Raw genomic sequence first — 15,459 nt, forward strand, 5'->3', positions numbered from 1 at the left:
GCCTGTCACGTTTCTCTCTGTCACCCAGCCCAAACTACATAAACAGAGGAGGTGTCTCGCGGTATGTGGACCCTACCCACAGAAAATACGGCCCAGTCCCTCTCACGGACACGTATGCGGCCCGCTCAAAAAACCAAAAACGTATGCGGCCCGCTCCATGTGTACCTTGTCTCTCTTATACCGGGCGAAACGCGACGGCTGCCGAGATCCGCGGCGCTCAGCCCCAGCCTCGCCGCCGCCGCCTTGGATAGCCGGGGCACGTACGCCTAGATTAGGGTGGGGGATGTTCGGGATGCGAGCGAGCGGCGCGGGGATGGGCACCTGTACGACGACCCGGATGCCGTCGCCATCCTGGCGCTCCTCGACTCCCCGCTTCGACGGCGATAAGTCGACGCGCTCAAGCATCGCGCATGGCGTCTACGCTGACCACGTCTCCCGGCAGGTCCGGCTAGCGTTCCCCTCGTCTCGTTTCATCTCATCTCACGCCGCGGATTTGGGCGACTGAATTGCGTGTGTGCTACTGTGCTTGAGGCGCAGGTGGTCAGGAACGTCTCGCGTAGTCGCTTGAGGTGAAGAAGCTCGTCTAACTCTACCTGCTCCACTACGCCAAGAAGTAAGCTCAGCCCCTCCCCCTCCCCCCACCCCCTCATCCGCACTCCTGCCAAATCCTAAGTAGATTCACTGCCAATTAGTGGAAGTGGACTAAGTGCAAGAAAAGAAAGAGGTAATTGTACTGAGGCATGCTTTGACCTAGAAGCTCCTTAAATTTTTTCTTCATATTTGTAATAATTAATATATGTAATATCTATATATAAACGTATCCCTGTATCCATGTTTTTAGAAAATTGGCGTATCAGGCGTATCCCCGTACCGCGTATCCGATATGTATCCAAGTATGCGTGCAACATAGTTCGTTTGCAATTTTTTTCTTGTGATTAGTTGAGACAGATTGGAGCTAATTAGGCAGGTTATGGAACAGGTTGTCAAAAAAAAATCTCTTCTTTAGCAAAAACAAGTTTCCTCGATGCTTGGCCTGGACCATGAAATTGCTGGCATTGCAATGTTTGATATGTTAAAATATAATCTTCTGATGTTGCGGACACTTGTGTTTGACACTCGTGCACAATCTTGATTGTAGCTGTGAGTAATCCTAGTCGAGCAGACATGATGCGTTTGCATTCAGGCAAACTTGTCTAAGGAAGTTTGAAACCTGTACAATGCTTCTCCAGTGAAAAACTTCTGCCTGCGTTCATCATAGTGCAAGGAGTGAAAAACCTGACAAAATTAAATCGTGGCTATGGGTGATCCTAGTCCTGCTCCTGCCAGAGCAGACTTGATGTTTTGCACTCAAAGGTTAGGAATGAGAATATGATGTTGCAATTTTGTTGTTTGAAAAAGTCTGAACCATATGCATTATTTCTCTATTAGTGAAGAAACTGCACCTGTCCCCAGTATAGTGCAGTGAGTGAAAGCATCGAGCTTTGCTTTGTGTTTGTGCATGTGCAGCGAGTGAAAGCGTCGAGCTTTGCTTTGTGTTTGTGTGTGTGCACGGGAGGCTGATGGCGCTGTCCGTGGCTGTGGCTAACTACTGAGTATTCGTTATGGTTAGATGGTAAAGATAGCTTACCTGACAAGATCTGATTAGTGCACCGTGCTTGCACGTTCTGTTCAATAATAGTGGTGGCATATATGGCTTTGGTATAATAACTGATTAGCTCAGTTCTGACATACTGAACTAGAAAGAATTTATGAGTGTCAGTAAGCTCATCACCCGAGAGATATGCCCGTCTGTCTCAACTGAATTGTCAAGAGTGGGGATAATTTTTTTTACAGAAGAGGAGAATAATTTTTGATATATAAGGATGTTTGCATCACAAACTTGTTATAGTTTCTTGGTTGTTTGGATGTACGTATAAGTTTAGGATTGGAATAATATGATTTCTGGTTATAGATTCTTGGTTTTTTCTTAGAGAATCTCTAGCTGATACCCTATCCCCAAAAGTCAATTTTTTTAAGGATTAAACTTTTCCTCAGCTAGTAGATGCCTTAAACTTTAATTCCCTATAATTGACATTTGATTCACGCAATTTATCGAACACTTTGCCTGTGAGCAAACCGGCTGCACACATCGAGCTAAATCCATCGCACACACAATGAACTTGCTAAACCCATCATAAAAACATTGAAACAAACCATTGGCAGCTTTCGCTTATTAAACAACTAAATCAAATGATCACATAGATTCCAGCAAAATAAACGATTGACATGGTTGGTGCTGTTGTCCGTATGGAGCACCACGAATCAAATCCAACCCAAGTAAAAAGCTAGTGTCTCTAGTTTCTCACCAAATCTACACCGCAACTGGCTCTCACCTGTCATCCTCTCCCTTTTCTCTCTTGTCGACAAGTGGGCCCTCGTCTCCCTTTTCTCTCTTGTCGACAAGTGGGCCCTACTGAAAGTTTGAAATTAGTGTGTACCGCTTCAGTGTGTAAATTAAGGCATATTTGTTTCGTCGACCCCCTTGGTGTAGTTATGTTTAATCGGGCAGGCCCGTTCTAGCCCATTTCACTTTTTCTGATCTGAAATCCAAGGAACTTCCAAAAATCATATTTATACAACTGCAACTACAAATCATTTCATTCTTTTTCGTAAATTCATCTAAATTTCCCTCTTTCCAAAGATACTACTTTTGTAAATTAGAGCCCTTTGCATGTACTGTTTATCGATTTTGTGCTAATTTTTATTTTTCTCGCATGTAGAAATGTTATTTTCAGGAAGATTCAAGGGATTCGAGTAGTGACCAGAAGCATTGAAGATTTTGCTAAGCAAGGCAAGCAACCTACTTTGATCATGGTGGACCCATATTTGCATACACACTTTATTATTATTTTTCATGCATAAAGTATTGTTTGCTATTATTATTGCCATGGTAAGTAAATTAGCCAGGGTTTAGCTATGACCTGTGTGCTTGATATTGACAACCCCTTCTACATACCCACTGGCCACAAATAAATGTGTCACAGGTGCAAGTTTAATACTCCCTCTGGTCCATATTAGTTGTCGTTGATTTAGTACAAGGATGGGAGGGAGTAGTAATCTTTGGCTAGTCATAGGACTTGGGAATAGTATATGTTACTACCTTCATAATGGGTAGTAAAATATGTGTGGTATCATGCAAGTCTTCATTTATTTAGATGTAGAGTCATTTTGCCTTGGATTGCGTTATGTTACGGCAAACACCTCTCTCCTCATTAACCACTTGCCACATATAGCTAAGTTACTCTCCCACTATGACCAACCTTAGCCTGCTAGTCACATAAATCATAGGACTTGGGAATAATCTTTGTTGCTCATAACAAATGTATTAACAAACCAAGGGTGCCACTAACGCCCATGGGATGATTCTCAAAATAAGCTTTTACATAATGGAGATTAAGTGGGGATGTTATCAAAAGGCAAAGTGTGCAAGCGTTGATAGTCACAAAAACCTTACATGTGCAAGCACGAACGACAGATTTTTTTTTTTTTGAGGGGGCACGAACGACAGATGGGTGGGGGAAGCTAGCTCGCAGAGGAAGTCGGCGATAGGATCTGGCGCACCCAAATCGGCACCAACCACAAGCCCAGGAGTGGGCACGTCCATGTCAGGGCATACATGGGCCAGAGGGATGGTCTCGGCCCAATCAGGTGAAACGACTGGGATTGGACTGGAAGGCCTAGAACCCGGTTCTTCCGTGTGTGCTTCGTCAGGATCCATCTCCAGGAGAGACATGATCGAATCCTTGGGACCACCGAGGTTCTCCATCCTAGAAAACACATCGGTCTCTATCATCTGGCGCTGCACCACTACCTCCCGCTGTGTGTACTAGCCAGCCTCCAGCGCTCGCTGCAAATCAGTATCATTGATGGGGCAAGCAACAGGAGTTGGGTCTTCCGAAAGCATCTGACGAGCTTCCACTTCTTGGTTGATCGTTGGTGACCAGCGCATGCAACCCACCTTCTACAGGCCCCGCCGCAATAGCTAGCGAACAAGCGAGCATCCCCACCGAGAACCCTTGCCAAGCAGACCCATCATGCTGGCCGCCGCCGTAGCTTTCATAGCGATCACCGCTGTGACCTCCACCTCCGAATCGGCAGCCGCCATCCCGCCTGGATGGCCTACCGCCACCAGAGCTCTGGCCATGATCCCCACCGCCGAGGTGGTGACCACCACCTCCAGACCCGCCATCTCCATCTCGCCTAGGGCCAAGCTGAGAATGCGCACTTGCTCTTGGTGGCGTCGGTGGAGATGTCCCGTGCTCTAGTCCCAAAGTCCACTGGTAACGCCATTCTCGTGGCCCCTCCTCAGAACGCGATTCTGACGGGATGCCGTTGTTGTTGCTCTGCTCGCTTCTGCCGCTCGTCGGACAAGACACAGGTGCCTAACAGAAGTCAATCACCCTGTCAAGGTGAAGCAGAACTTTGTACTCAAGCATCTTCAAGGGGCCCGATCTTCTCATCGGCTTGGCCTCGACACCTAGCTTCGAACAATGGAACAAGTGCGCACGCTGCTCTACCGGTTCCTCCAGCTGCAAGACATCTCGGGTGGCAAGCCTGTTGACATCTCCCAACCACACCCAGAAGCGCATGCACGCAGAAGGAGGGTTCAACATCAGGAGGGACTTGCTGAAACATGGAAAAGGTCCCGCGGGAAGTATTGGCGAGAGGAGGTATCTCTGTTCCAGGCAGGAAAATGACAAGCCAAAATTTGTACCATGGAAGGCCAAACCCACAGGCTTAGACTGAATAGTCGATGCTTCTGTGAAGCCCATTTAACAGTGAAGCTTGATAAAAAGCATGAACTCTAGTATGTGAGCAGTTTCGTCGATGATCACAGCCACGTTCTTGCAAGACCGGAAGAAGTCCTGCTTCTCTTGTCTCATAATAAGATCAAAGAATTTCATAGAACAGAGATCTTAGCTATGACAGAAGCTGGGATCAGAAAACACATTAGTTTTGACAACTTCATCAACAGGTATGGGTCGTATGCTAAGGCATGGTTTCAGAGGAGTTGTATAATATGTGCTATAGAGAAGATGAAACTGCTTGCACGGGGTGATCCTGACACTACCATAGGAATAATGATGACTACAAAGGATCCATATTTTTTCTTTGAGCACACTGTTGACGTTGAAGGCGGGCTCAAAAACCTGTTCTAGTGTGATTCACACTCATGTCGGGATTATCTTGACTACGGTGATGCGACCGTCTTTGACAGTACGTACAAGATGAACATGTATGGAACGCCATTCATCCCTTTTATGGGTCTAAACAACCACTGTCGCACTACGGTATTTGGTTGCACCATTGTTTTAGATGAGACTGAAGGTACATATGTTTGTTTGGCTGCTTCAGACGTTCTTGAAAGCTCTCTGTTAGAAAAAACTCAAGTTTGTAATTACTGATGGAGATGCAGCGATGATAAGGGCTATCAGGAAGGTTCTTCGTGACGCGTGGCATCGTCTATGTGCATGACATATTGAATCTTCCGCATATCTTGCTCATCCGACATGGCATGAATCACCGAACCCGCACTCAGGAAGAGTAATGCTTTGAAAAACGCGTGATTCATTAAGTGAAAGACGCTAACCGAATAGTTAGAGATGCCGCAAGCAAAGATCATATAGCCTAATTGACTGCAAGTTGAATAAGCTATGACCCTCTTTAGATCGTTCTGTAATATTCCAGTGGTTGCCGCAAGGAATGACGTCATAGCTCCTGCAAAAGTAATAACAATCAAAACCGTAGGTGAGTCGATATGTCATGCACATAGACGATGACACGCGTCACGAAGAACCTTCCTGATAGCCCTTATCATCGCTGCATTTCCATCAGTAATTACGGACTTAGGCTTCTTCTGACAGTGAGCTTTCAAGAACGTTTGAAGCAGCCAAACAGATGTACCTTCAGTCTCATCTGAAACAATGGCACAACCGAATACCGTAGTGCGACGGTGGTTGTTCAGACCCACAAAAGAGATGACCGGCATTCCATACATGTTCATCTTGTATGTACCGTCGAAGACAGTCACATCACCTTAGTCAAGATAATCCCGATGTGACTGTGGATCACACCAGAACAGGTTTTTGAGCCCGCCTTCAATGTCAACAGTGTGCTCAAAGAAAAAGAAAATCTGGATCCTTGTCCTTTCTAGTCATCATGATTCCTATGGCAATGTCAGCATCACCATGTGCAAGCAGTTTCATCTTATCCCTATATAACATATTTTACAACTTCCTCCTCCCAGACCCAGCCTTAGCATACGACCCATACCTGCTGACGAAGTTGTCAAAAATAATGTGTTTTTTTATCCCAGCTCTCGCAATAGCTAAGATCTCTGCTCTCTGAAATTCTGTGATCTGATTATAAGACCAGAGAAACGGGACTTTGTCCGGTCTTGCAACAACTTGGTTGTGATCATCAACGAAACTGCGGACATACGAAAGTTCATGCTTTTTATCAAGCTTCACTGTTAAATGGGCTTCGCAGAAGCATCGACTCTTCATTCTAACCCTGCGGGTCTGACCTTCCATGGTACTCCCTCCGTCCGAAAATACTTGTCAAAAAATGGATAGAAATAAATGTATCTGGAGCTAAAATATGTCTCGATACATCCATTCATCCGACAAGTATTTTTGGACGGAGGGAGTACAAAATTTGGCATGTCGTTTTCCTGCCCTGGAACAGATATACCTCCTTAAGCGGATACTTTTCGCAGGACCTTTTCCATGTTTCAGCAAGTCCCTCCTAGTCATTTGTTTTGAAGCAAAGACCAAAAGGAATAGTAACTCAAGAAGTTAGAACAAGTAATTGTGCTAACCAAGAATTGTGCTAACCAAGAAGTTAGAACAAGTAATTTTGCAGTGGTAATTATGTATGATTCTCAATACATGCATTATTCTTTCTCTTGATTTGTCCCTCTTTTACTTGCATGCTATTCTTTTTTAATGGTTTTACACTCATTATGTAACAAAAAATGTAGAGGTTGGATATATATTTGCTATGCATTATTGAAGCGCTGCAGTGCATAAATATCTTTCCATGTATTTGGTGAACAGAAATGGAACCGCCACCTTCACAACAGAACATCACGAGCGAGTGGTCGATGGACTGCCAATGCTGCTCCAAAGGGGCTGACCTTCACCTCCCCGTGTCCCTGAACAAGATGGACCAACGAGTTGTGACCATGTCCTCTGCGAGAAGTGCATCAAGGTGGCCATCAAATTGTCGCTGCTACTACTGCTCGACCTGTGCTCTGAACGGGGCTGACACCGCGTGCTGCTTGCCATTGGAGCAGGCCATGGAGCTTCTGCTTGCCATGCGTGCCTCCTTCCTTCGGCAGAAGCACCAGGTAGTATTTACTATGTTGAGTGATCTTCCTTTTCCTCTTAAAAGTACAGTTTTGAAAAAAAAATCTAGATGGTTCAGTGTTTTGCCTAATTAGAAATAACTCTAATCAATAACCGTTACAAAGCCTCCTAATTAGAAATAACTCTAATCAATAACCATTACAAAGCCACCTAATTAGAAATAACTCTAATCAATAACCGTTACAAAGCCTGTGTGTGTGTGACCTCTGCTCTTTCCATTTTCTTGGCTTGCAGGTCGCCACTGGAGCCGGACAAGGTCATGATGACTTGCCTTACCTGGTGAGGTATTGGCTAGGAAGAGTGCAAGCCGCCACCACCATGTACCAGATGGCGCCATCAAGGACATCATACTGCTGATGATCTACAGGTCCATTTCTCCTTCTCTCCCTCTCTCTCAAATGTCAAGCTCGATTCTTATCATTTTGCACAATGGAGGTCCCCTGAAAGCCACTTGACCGAAATCACGTGTCTCGTGATATGCATTTCATACGGTTGCTTTCCCTTGATATTTTCCTGCTTTGTATTTGTCTTATGGATACGAACAAATATGATTATGATTCCTGCATTGCATATGGTTGCTTTCCATTGATGATAAATGGTGAACAACTATGGTGTTTTTCCAGCTTAACTACAGAAAGTTGAAATGTGCCTAGCTCGAACCCATTTGTCACTCAAGCGTCTTCCTTTCTACTTCATATATGGGTCTGGTATGTCCTTTATACTCAGTACATTCATGTCTGGTCTGTGAGATCTGCTAAATTTAATGTTGCGCCACATGCAAGATAGATGATCTCCATATATTATTACTTTTGACTGACAAGAAGTTCAGATATTGTTGCTCCGTACTAATTATACTGAGATTATTTCTCTCTTATTGCTTTGGATGCTGAAATGTATTTCCGACCCTATACAAAACTATTTTTGTGTGTAAATAATGCATCACATAGTTTTTCTGTTGATAAACAAATTTTTTATGTATAAGCACTACCAAATCAGATTACCAGACTAAGAAATCTACCGCTCGCTCCACAATAGGAATCGAAGAGTACCCTCATTTTAGTCCTTGAATTGTTTATTTTCTATATTATTTGGCTTCTGAAGTTCAGATGCAGACAAAGATTGTTTTTGCTTGCTTGTGGCGACGTAAGTATATGGTTTGCTCTGAAATATTAGTACTTTTGAGCTTACAGAGCACTATATATGAGTATATGTTTGGCTAGCGGTTCCCTTCAGGATACATGTGCTAGGTTTCAATATACGTCTTTGTTGCCTTGCTTGATTTGTTAGGCGTCTCATTTTTTTCTCTGTCTCGCAAGATATAATAGGCAGAGGCAAATAAAAAATCTACGCCATAAACGGATCCACACTGTAACTATGATACGTATAGAACTGTCAGTTTAAAGCTTGCTCTGGAAGGAGGCATTCTATTTATGCTCTTCGCTTATTATCTCTGTAAATCTTAAGATTTTGGAGTGAGTTCTGAAATCTATTAGATCTAGACTTATACTTAGATTTGTCTGGTATCGGTTTTGCGTATCTTGTACTGAGTAAATAGTGAGGCTTAAATAGCATATTTGATTTCTACTGCTCAGTAAACGCTGGGAGCCCTAGGATCTTTCATCCAACGGTGGGGGAAATAACACCAAGATGATACATAAATGAAATTTTAATCTGGATAAAGAATTAAATCCTATGGCTAATCGGCAGCTAAGTTTGGTCTACTGAGATTTAGCTAATTCTCATTTGACTTAGCACTAGCAAACAGATTGATATTATGAAGTTGAGCAAAATATGGCTTCTTTATTGCACCTTCTCAGTATATTTTCTCAAATTAGAAGTATAAATTGTGAAAACTACTCTTTTTTGTAGCTTCTATCTTTGCCTGTGTTGCTGAAGATAGAATGGATCTTCTTAGGGCTGCGATTATTGGCCCTAAGGGAACACCCTACCATGATGGCCTCTTCTTCTTTGATGCACATTTTACCTCTAATTATCCTTCTGAGCCTCCGTTATATAAGCTTCCGGCATTTCTTTTTATGTGATTATTTTTATCATTTTACTAAAATGCTTAACACTGATGGTGCTGCAGTTGGTGCATTACCATTCTGGAGGGCTTTGACTTAATCCGAACTTGTATAATTGTGGAAAAGTCTGCCTCATTGGTTTTATAAACTACCATGAGGGCTCTTCATCTCCAGTCGCTGGTCCACTGCTTCTCTGGTTTTATAAAAAGGTAGATATTGTTCTTTTCCTACCTCATTGGTACTTATAGCCTTATAGGAGGCTGATTCTCAAATTGGCTAATAAGCAAGGCTTAAATTGGCTAATAAGCAAGGCTTCTCTGGATGTATGAACCAGCATTACATTTGAAACTGAATCAAGTTAACAGTAGATGTAAAGGATTTTTTTCTGTCATGTTTGTCAAAATAGTGCATGACACATATCATGCTCATTGATATGCACGTGGGTTACAGTTACTGTACTGATTACAAAATCACCCAGGCTCTGTCATGAGAAATATAAGACAACAAAAAACAGTTGGTTACTTCTCTCCGATTTCACATGGATAGTTGGATTTTGGGGTACATGTGTAGTTTTAGTTCTATAACTTTGATTGACTCCCTGGTTAGTTGTTCGCACACTGTTGGATGCTTAGTTCAGTTAAAAATATAATGCCGTATGAGTATAAGAATACTAACGAGCTTTCGCTCATGCTAGAGCTGCAGTAACAACTAAGCATCCGATATATAATAACATCATTAAAGGGGCACGGAGCGGCGATCCAATATACACCGGCGATAAAGGTATATTCGTATACAATATGTATATGGTACCATCATCTCGGGCTTCCTTGGACTTCCTGTTTGACCTTTGTGCCTGTTCATATAATGATGTGATTCGGCACGCTGATTGCCTTTTTATCCGCTGATTTTTCTTTTCTCTCTTTTTATGATTAAATTTTCAGGAAAATACCACTGTATGATTATATAGGTTTAGCTCCAGTTCGCATTTTTTCTTTTTCAAGTGCATGCTATGGTTCATATAATAACTCCATTTCTTTATATTTCACTTTGTCAAGTGCATGCTATGGTTCAGAGCAAAATTCAGTTTTCAATTAGAATTCAGTGATGTTCTCACCTTAGATTTTATTTTGCGTAATTGTAGGAAGTGGGGATGGACATTCGTGGATTTGCCGTCCCTGATTTGCTTTGTGGAGGTATAATCTTTCATAATGTGTTGTTAACATATCTCTGGAATAAGTTCTTATGTTCAGTACATATAGTTTGGCTGATTATCTTTTAGGGGCCTTCTTTGGAAAGGCTTCGACAGACTGTTTGAATTACTGCCTTATTAGGTTAATGGAATTTGAACATGTGACTTTATCTTAGTGTCAACCATACAAAGGAATTAATGACCTGTTCTTAATGATATATAGAGTAGGCAGTAGTGCATGGTAATAATAAAAAATGCATCATGTGTGTGTGCAGGACACATGCCCATGATTCATAATGATTTGCGGCAGTCTTAGAAGAAAATTTCCCATTGCTTTCATCCCCTTTTGAGTGTCAATTGCAAAGTTCATCCGTTGGTGAAAGGAAACTGTACTCTTCTTTGTTTTAGTGCTCTGTCTCCCTACTTCTATGACAGAATGGTGTGGCTTTGTGTACAGTAAATGTTCTCTACTCTTGCATCCCATGCATTACTATTGACATGGTTTGTCTACACTTATCTTTAAGGCTACAACCTGGAGTCTCATAGGTGTGTGAAGATGATCTAGCGCATTTGCTTCGTTAGGGATTCACTTATGTACAAGAATGGCATGTTCTTTCACGTGTAATATATTGTGGTTTTTTCTACTCGACACCACCTGGACCATGATCACCGTAACCTGCTCTATGGTTTGGATCTGAGCACTGGACCATGGTGCTGGACAGGGCACGACGCCCTAAAGACCGCTCTTTGGAATTCCAATATACTTAGATAGATAGAAATGAAAGTTGAGGATTAACATGTATGTTGTATCGTGGATGTCCCCCTTCATAGCATTGTTTTATGAAATGCACTAATACTCCGAGAAGTTGTTTTGAGTATATTTGTTACAACAAGTATGCTTTGGTATGAAATTTGCCAATATCGTGTGATGAACCTTGATGTTTAGTATTGAATCATTAGTAAGTGTTTACTAACCTCCTTTTTTAGATGTTACCTTTGCAGTGAAGTTGTTTTTGGTATAACTTTATCCTATGTAGCTGCCTTGCTTATATATGGATGTGCTGCAAACTTTGTTTCAGATTAGGACATTGCTCTCTCATTTTCGCGCTCTTAGTACTGAACTTGATGGAAGTGGTTACCTTTCGTGGTCACGTGACTCGATGTCTTTTATTAGAAGTGAATGTTTCTTCTTTCTTTTATTTTTTTGTCCTATTTGAATACGTACGCTAAACCATGATTATATTTGCTTGACCACATCTTTAGGACCGGCACCCTCGCGCCAAGGCGCGCTGCCGATCTAGTATTCATGAATGCAGTAACCAAGAAGCCTAACTAAGTTTCTGTGCTACAATTTGGCAATTAGAACTACTTCATTCCTAAACTCTCCAACCCCTTTCCCAGATCCAATACTAAGCCTTTTGACAACAATTTCCTTGCCATTTTCCAACATTCCCTACACGAGCACATCATTTTTCAGTTTAACAAGAGAACGGCAAAAATATTTGTTCTTCAGAAATGAAGTTAAAAATGTTCATTACCTTGTACACTTTTCCAAAACCACCTTTTCCAAGCATGATGTGATCAGAGAAATAGTTTGTTGCAATGAGAATGTCTTCAAAGCCAACAGGTGGAAGTTCTGTATCTTCGTTCCCAAGTTCATCAGAAGCATTCAAGTGTTTTAGCTTATGTTTGTTTTGAACTTTTCTGCTGCTTTTACCTGACATGATAGTTTCATCAATATTGTCTCAAATGAATCCTTGATTAATATTTCTTTTTGAGAGATAAGGGTTAATGAGAAGTTATTCTACCTCTTGACTTGCATCCAAGGTATATGCATGTGAATATCAACAGACATGCCACAAACCGGAGTACAATCTTCAGTTTAGCTATCTTTTTCTCATCAACTGCAGATTTATAGTCCACCAAGAGAATAATGTCATACATTTGCTGCAAGTGTCATATTTACCGTGAATAATGCAACATTGTAACATCTCATGTACTGCAAACTCTAGGTAAATAATCATTACTTTGTACTGATGTAGAATTATCTGATGACACCAAAGAAGCTAGCATATAGGCTTTATCTATTACCATTTGAAATCGATAAATCGACTAAACTCTGATGAACTGGATGCCAATTGATGACAGGATCCTAAAGAAGCAAAATCTGAAAACAGGACTGCTTTCGATGCAAGGTGAGGATAATACAGTTGGCAGCACCGAACAAGCCAGGAATGAAACAGATAATATATGCAAGAACTGGGTAACATATTAATTCAAATTCTATCATCATATCTGATAGTACCATTTTCAACATGGATTTGTAAAAGGAGAGCACCAGTTGCACAATAGAGGTTCAAATTCCAGTGAAGTAAATTGCAAGGGTGCAACCGCGACTTGCTATTGTAGTAGCCACCATACAAACTTATATCAACAGGCAATCAATCTAACTGCATAAGCATTAAGAGCATTAAGATGGGTAAGGAATGTCAAATACCGCATGAGCTGGAAATACAGAGGTAAAGATTTTCAGTAATACCACCAGTAGGCTTCCCAGTGTCAACAAGCCCCCCATCCAAACCAAGCACCTCGGACTATCTCCAATTGTGTCAAGACTACTCACGTTGGCATATGCATAAGCGGTGCATGAGCAGTTGCTGCTGCATTCTGTTGTGCATTGGTCGAAGCTTCTATTCCTGATGTACAGAAACTTGTCAGGCGTTTTCATGCCAGGCAAAGTTAGGAAACTATCTGTACCATCACATTTCAGCTCTTTCTTCCTTTGACATCCTCGGGAAAAGTTGAGGCCATCAGACTCAAACCCATCGAGGCACTTGCAAGTTGGAATCGCTTCCGTGCCATCACAGTAGCCAAATGGGCCACACGAATCATATCTATCACACTTAGCACTGGGCTGCTCCACGAAAGCATCCCAAGACAGTGACTTGCTGTTACATGTCATGAACTTCACCATGCTCGTATAGTGCAGCATCACACGCATGCTTGGTGAGCCATTGGAGACGGTATACGTTATGTAGAACTCGGCCCCTCTTCTTTCAATTGTTTGGAATATGATGGTGCATGTGTTGCTTCGGTACACGGCGTTGACAAGCGCACCAGTCCATGCAGCTCTACGCCAGTATGGTCTCGTCCCATTCCAGATGAAGACCTGGAGGACCGAGCTGGAGTCACTTCCCATGGAGCAGTCGCTTGTGGACGGGTCATCAGGGCCCCTCCATGCAACAAGGCGCTGGTAGCCCTCATTTTTGCTGCTCAACGGTGCAGTCATGTTGCATTTTTGCTGCTCAACGGTGCAGTCATGTTGGGGAGGACGATGTCGGTTGGGTAATTAAAGCTCTGCCATATATCCGTGCCGTTCGACAACCAGGTGACCAAGTTCCTGGTGTCAAGCAGTAGTTCCGGTGGCTTCGGTGGTGGTGATGTTGTTCGTGGTTGTCCAAAGAGTGCTTCCTTTGGAGTCTAACAAGGCAAGATCAGAGCTATTGGTCACAACAAACTTACCAGAGGAACTGCTAGTGATTGGGCTGTCGCGGTTTGCGACCCACACGTATGTTCGCAGCGGGATGTTGTTGTACCATATGCCGATGTACGAGTTTGCAGTTGAGTTTCTTGGGGAGAAGAAGCCAAGAGTGAAGATGCCACCGCTTGAGATGAGCCTGTCGCCGGGGAGAGTGGTTTTGTGGGTGTTAGGCGATCATCGGATTTGCAGAAGCAAGTCAAGAACAGGAGGATAAAAACTGGGATGTAAATCATGTCCATTAGGCCTTCTTTGCTTGTGACGAGCAAAGGAAGAAGGTAGTATATGTGAAGATTGTGGAAACACTGCTCGGAGTTTTCTCTAGCTATTGATCGGATTGTTTACATCGGACTTTTCGCGCACATGGACAAATGAAACATGACCACACAGGTCATATGAGTTGATTATTCAGCATTCCTATTGGTCTCTCAGTGGATTTTTGCAGACCAAGAAGAGAACCCATACGCTAACCTGTCCACCATCACGAAGCATGTTGCCAGGTAAGAGTGGCTTTGTGGGTGTTACGTGGCCATCGCAGTTGCAGAAACAAACCAATTGCAGGAGGACGAAAACAGGGAGGAGAGTCGTGCCCAATATGGCCATCAGGCCTTCTTCCGCATATGCTTACGAAGGAAAAAGTAAGGAGATGGTATGACGATGCTTCAGACTGCTTGCTTGGAGGGTTCAAATACACGAGGTAGAAAGTCAAAACAGAGCCCAGAATCTTGGTATTCGTGATGTGGCTTTTCACATTACCACGAGTTTTACATCCATTTTGCCACATAGAAGCCCAGCCTGGATTTGATAGGAAAGCCAAGTGTGTACACAAGACCACAAGGTGTAAGAGATGATTATTCTTGGCTGGTGGTCTCCGCGAGGAATTCAACATGAAGCAATTTAGAAATATCTCAGAGGTTACATTCTTGGTTGTGTTGCCTGTCGTCATGAAGAAATATGTGCCATGGTGTTCCGGGGACTTGGACTTGCATGACAACCAAACAAATTAACTAATAACCCATAAAAAAATAACTAACAGAAATATTCAGATGTCAGCATCCAGCATCCTTATCGTTCCATGACAACAAGCAAAGGTTCCCATGTACACAGACATGTAATATTACTGTACTATACTACACAACAAAACGAAGAGAAGCGGGAGTATATACTCCCTGCGTCCTAAAATAAGTGTCTTAACTTTGATACTAATTTTAGTGTAAAGTTATACCAAAGTTAAGGCACTTATGGAGGGATTACTAAGAAATGGGTTACCATCAGCATCAGGTGGAGCTTCGTCGGGGT

At 42.6% G+C, this 15,459-nt stretch overlaps 3 long non-coding RNA genes and 1 pseudogene across 4 annotated transcripts; 3 read left to right on the forward strand and 1 right to left on the reverse strand.

The window, feature by feature from the left end:
• Positions 1–207: 207 nt before the first annotated feature.
• Positions 208–2,830, forward strand: LOC119356649. Its single transcript, XR_005172001.1, has 3 exons — positions 208–442; positions 538–613; positions 2,760–2,830. It is a non-coding gene; the product is annotated as an uncharacterized LOC119356649 (long non-coding RNA).
• Positions 2,831–6,944: 4,114 nt separating this feature from the next.
• LOC119356646 lies at positions 6,945–9,416 on the forward strand. 2 transcript variants are annotated; one of them, XR_005171997.1, is made up of 4 exons: positions 6,945–7,390; positions 7,644–7,776; positions 8,033–8,116; positions 9,279–9,416. It is a non-coding gene; the product is annotated as an uncharacterized LOC119356646 (long non-coding RNA). The 2 variants fall into 2 exon arrangements; XR_005171998.1 differs by having other exon boundaries at positions 8,044–8,116.
• An 83-nt stretch (positions 9,417–9,499) lies between these two features.
• Positions 9,500–11,133, forward strand: LOC119356647. Its single transcript, XR_005171999.1, has 3 exons — positions 9,500–9,642; positions 10,575–10,626; positions 10,898–11,133. It is a non-coding gene; the product is annotated as an uncharacterized LOC119356647 (long non-coding RNA).
• Positions 11,134–12,770: 1,637 nt separating this feature from the next.
• Positions 12,771–14,170, reverse strand: LOC119356644 (annotated as a pseudogene).
• Positions 14,171–15,459: the final 1,289 nt, after the last annotated feature.

Source organism: Triticum dicoccoides, chromosome 2A (assembly GCF_002162155.2).
Source record: "Triticum dicoccoides isolate Atlit2015 ecotype Zavitan chromosome 2A, WEW_v2.0, whole genome shotgun sequence".
Lineage (NCBI taxonomy): Eukaryota > Viridiplantae > Streptophyta > Magnoliopsida > Poales > Poaceae > Triticum > Triticum dicoccoides.